This window comes from Macaca thibetana, chromosome 19, assembly GCF_024542745.1.
Source record: "Macaca thibetana thibetana isolate TM-01 chromosome 19, ASM2454274v1, whole genome shotgun sequence".
Lineage (NCBI taxonomy): Eukaryota > Metazoa > Chordata > Mammalia > Primates > Cercopithecidae > Macaca > Macaca thibetana.
In genome coordinates this window covers 39,136,758-39,142,122 of record NC_065596.1, presented here as the reverse complement: position 1 = coordinate 39,142,122, position 5,365 = coordinate 39,136,758, and positions in this window count along the sequence as shown.

Below are 5,365 nucleotides of genomic sequence, written 5' to 3'. Positions count from 1 at the left end.
GCATGTTTGTGTAATGTACTCAGTATATTATACTGCTTTACCTCTTAATTATGTACACACAGTACACATATACAGTATTCATATACAATAAACATAGTAAACTGTACAGTACTCATATGGTAAATGGTACTGTGAACACCTATATGATACAGTACAGTCATGCCAATAAAGATAGTCCTGGGGGAAAAACATTAAAGATTAAAAAAAAGATTAAAAATGTACTTTTGATGGAGCTGCAAGATGGGACAGCGCACTGTATGGTTAAACTTCTTGACTTTGACTTACCCCCAGAAAACTAAGGAAGAGGTTGATGCAACTTACTCTGCAGAAGAGGAAGGCATTTCTGAGGGTGCCATATCAACATCTGGCAATTTTTACTTCAGGAGTTTGACTTTTGCCACTTGTTGACAGCATCAGCAGTTTTCCCTCCTGAACTGGCATGAAAAATTGCATCAGCCTTGTCTGGCTTTTCACCTAAAGTGTTTTTATCTTTTTTTGAGACAGGGTCTCACTCTGTTGCCCAGGCTAGAGTGCAGTGGAGTGATCACAGCTGACTGCAGCCTTGCCTCCTGGGCTGAAGCAATCCTCCCAACTGAGCTTCCTGAGTAGCTGGGATCACAGGTATGTGCCATAATGCCCAGCTCATTTGTTTTTTGTAGAGGTGGGGGTTTCACTATATTGCGCAGGGTGGTCTCAAACTCCTGGACTCAAGTGATCCTCCTTCCTCAGCCTCCAAAGTGTTGGGATTACAGGCATGAGCCACTGTGCCCGGCCCCACCTGAGTGTCCCAGTATAAAGGAGTGCAGTGGAGGTTAGGGGCTTAAATTTGAGGCTACATTCGAGTATAGGGTCATATTCTTCCATGTAATTGAAAATGTTTCCAAGGCAGGATTTCAGTTTGATATTTTTGCTGCTGTAAGGACAATTCTTGGAATCTTAGGCTGACCTTCATCACAATCTTTAATCATCACTGACTTTGATGCCTCAATAACGTTGCTTACAGTGACTGGCTTCCAGTAGTCCAAAATCGTGGTTTCCTTGTTGAGAGCCTCACAAGCCTTGCTATAAAGGTCCTTCATGTTGTGCACCTTGAAAGCTTTTAAGTACGCTCTGATTGAAGGGTTGTATGACAGATGTGTTCGTGGCCATAAAAATTATATCTAGGTTGCAGTGGGAATTTTCAGGTTCTTTATGGCAATGAACTGGAGCATTATTTCAAAGTAATTAAACTTAGAAGGCAAAGTTTTTGCCTTGGAGATTGCATTCAACTTCTTGGATGAAGCAGTTGTAAAACCAATCCCAGAATATTTCGGAAGTCACCCATGCTTTTCTTTCCACCTACAGTGGACTGGAATATGGCTCAGGTTTTTCTCTTTAAGTTCCTATGGATTTGGGGTTCTGTACACCATTAGTGGTTTGCACTTATAGTTACCATTGGTACTGATGCACAGTAGCAAGGTTGCAGGATCTTTGATTTAAAGTAAGGGACTTTGGAGGCCATTTGTGCTATATAGATTCATTGCCTTCTAAAACAAGCCACTCTCATCAGTCTTGAAACCTGTCTTTTCTCATAACCCTTTTCCTGGATAACATTTAGTGGATATTATTTAAATTCTTCTACAGCCCTCAGAAGAATTTGCCTGCAAGTTTAATACCTTTTATGTTGTAGTGCCTTTGGAAATGTGTGAGTAGCCAGCACTAGCTAAGCAGGGTTAGCATTTTCCTTACTTAGGTGTCATGACCATAAATTTCTTTGGCTTTAAGCCTCATAATAATGCTGTCCTCTATTTTTTATTGGTCATCATCTGATTCACCCATAAATTTAGCCTTTTTTTCATGTTTTCTATAACTTCATCATGCATTTTAGATGTTCCTTTTTATACTTCTAGGAGCTGCCTCATGTACAGACAGGTGAATTTCCTCCTATTTCTGGTTGTATTGTATTGTTGATTTGTAAACATTGAACTCACAGACAACAGCATATAACTCATGACTGAATGAATCTTTTTTTTTTTTTTGAAACAGAGTTTCACTGTTCTTGCCCAGGCTGAGTGCAATGGTGTGATCTTGGCTCACTGCAACCTCCACCCATTCAAGCGATTCTGCTGCCTCAGCTTCCCAAGTACCTGGGATTACAGGTGCCTGCGACCACACCTGGCTAATTTTTGTATTTTTAGTAGACACGGGGTTTCACCACGTGGTTGGTCTCAAACTCCTAACCTCAAGTGATTCACCCACCTCAGCCTCCCAAAGTGCTGGGATTACAGGCGTGAGCCATTGTGCACTAAATGACTGAAAATGACACTATATTATGAATGCCAAAACAAGAAAGTAAGCATCACCTTTGACCTCAGCTGGTGACATGCAGGCTTGATGAATCATTTTTTTCATCACTCTGCACATAATCTGCAAATGACTGCAAAAATGCAAAAACCTCAAAGTATTGATTTGAGAGTTATAACAAAATTTCAGTAGGTGAGTTCTCAAATACAGAATTCACATTCATATATACAGACAGCAGTTTAGTTTTGTACTCACTGGAAAGAGCTGAAGACCTCATCCTCCCGCAAAGTGACCTGGTGGCTAAGAGCCTAGATGATAGATTGTAATTTCAGATCATTCGGTGTTTTCATGACCCATTGGGTGACCTTGGTCATGCACTTCTCCGTGGAGCTGTGTTACTCTCTGTAAGAGAAGGAAGGTGGACATTAAACACATGGGAAAATGAATGTACAGTATGTTAGGTGATATGCAGACCCAGGAAGCATGCAGGAGCCCAGAAGAGAGAACCACATATCTAAGACCTCAAGGGTGGCAAGAGCTTGAGGATACAGCTCGATGGTAGTGTGGCTTGACAGGGAGAATAGAAATTAATGATGGAGTGGAGTAGCAGGCCATATGCACAGACAGGGCACCATGAAATTTTGATTTAATTCTAATTGTTATGTGAAGTCATGGGACAATTTTAGCAGATACACAAAATATTTTTTTTTCCTTTTTTCTAAAAATTTAACAGTTGTATGTTTTACACTTGGGTCAGAATTTCTCAACCTTCTAAAGCTGAAGTCATTCATTTGAGACCTTTCATTCTTTTTCTAATATAGGCCTTTAATGCTATAAATTTCACTCCAAATATGGTTTAGTAGAATTCCATAAATTCTGACATAATTTTCAATCAGTTCTAATAATTTTTAATTTCCCTTTTCTTTTTTGATCTATGAAGTTTGATTATGGTCTGAGAACATACGTTGCATGACTTGAACCCTTTTCTATTTATTGAGGTTTGTTTTATGATCCAGAATGTGGTCTATCTTGGAGGAATGTTTACACATTATTACTGAAAATAATGTGCATTCTGATCTTGTTGGGTGGAGTCTTCTATAAATGTCAAGTAAGTCAAATAGTTGAGAGTGTTGCTCATGTCTTCTGAGTCCTGATTTTCTACTTGTTCTGTCACTTATGTAGAGAATGGTGTTTTCTTTTTTTAAAAAAAAAACTACTGTAATTATGGATTTGTCTATTTCTCTTTGCATATCTATCATTTTTAAGTTCTTTTATTAGGTATATAAATATTTAGGTAATAGTCTTTGTTCTGAAGTTAACTGTGTGTGATATTAATACAGCCTCTCTAGTGCTCTTTTGCTTACTATTACAATGGTGTATCTGTGTCCTTTGATTTTTTTTTTTTTTTTTTGAGATGGAGTTTTGCTTTTGTTGCCCAGGCTGGAGTGCAATGGCACAATCTCGGCTCACCGTAACCTCCACCTCCCAGGTTCAAGCGATTCTCCTGCCTCAGCCTCCCAAGTACCTGGGATTATGGGTGCCCATCACTACACCCAGCTAATTTTATATTTTTAGTAGAGATAGGGTTGCTCCATGTTGGTCAGGCTGGTCTTGAACTCCTGACCTCAGGTGATCCGCCTGTCTTGGCCTCCCAAAGTGCTGGAATTACAGGCATGAGCCACCATGCCCAACCATGTCCTTTCAGTTTTAAATAATTTTTGTCATTATATTGAAAATGTTTTCTTGTATGAAACATTATTGGATCTTGCATTTTATCTACTTTGAACATCTCTGCCTTTTAATTAGCTCATTTAATTTAGTGTGATTGCTGGGTTTCAATTTATCATTTTGCTATTGGTTTTTCTCTTTGTTTAATCTGTACTCTTTATTTTCTCCCCTGACCCCACTCCTGCCTTTGGATTGAATATTTTGCATGATTCCTGTGTTGTTAGAACTATTTAAATTGTGTGCTCATAGGACTGTCAGTCAGGTGTAGGCAAAGGAGGAAACACATGAGAGGGTTGTCAAAGAACAAAGTTTATAATACTAACAGGTCCTAGAGAGACAGTCATTGCACACCAAGGGAACCAAGGGGGCACAGACAGCATCAGGGAGGCTGGCTAAACTGAGCTGTTAGGGAGCCAAGAGAATGAAGACCTATGCGGAAGTGCCTTTATTGGCAGCCAGGATGGAGTACACAAACAGCACAACAGAACTTGTGGCAGGGCCAGCCTAATCACACTGGTATAGCTGGCTGGGGGCTCACAGCCTGTTTATGGGAATACCAAGGCAGCAGGAAAGTACAGTGCTTTAAAATTTACATTACAGTTTGCCCTGTGGTCCCTCAACATCATTACAATACTAATCAGATGGATAACACTTGCCACGTGGGTTGCGGAGATGTTAAAGGTGCCCGGGACAACATGACTTAGCCACTGAAGGTGAACTTTAATAAAAGTAACAGTTCAGAAGAGTTCTATTAGGCATATGATGAGGGTTTGGTATCCAGTTTGTAACGAGGCATCCCACTTTGTGGAAGAAAGCCAAGAGAACAGGCCAGGCACCCTTGGATTAAGGGAATCTGTTGGAATATTTGGCTAAGTCATGAAAAACCTTTACCTCTTGACCTATTCCTGTACCTGTCCAGAGTTATTAATGTACATACAGTAGGAGGTATCCTGAATGGCACAAACTCCTCCTTCCCTGGCTAATAGTCAAGAGCCAGCCTGTTATCTATTGCCATTTGAGCTAGAGACTAATAGGCTTGTTGTATTAAGGACAGTACTTTGTACAGCCTTTGAATATGATCTGAAAGGGCCACCTAATGATGCTGCTTGGCAGTTATGATCTTATTCGACAAAGGCTGCTGTATTGGTGTCAGCAATGGTGGGTCCTGTGCCTATGGCAAGTCCTATTAAGATAGGGATAAACACTGCCCATTTTGCCTTGTGTCTTTGAACCATGGCAATCCCCAGTGTAACCACTGTTTACCAGATTTTATCAGGGAAAACATGCAGGGTGATTGGCAAGGAAAAATACATAAGGTGCTGTGCCTGTGATTTCGAGGCACCAAAAAACCCAA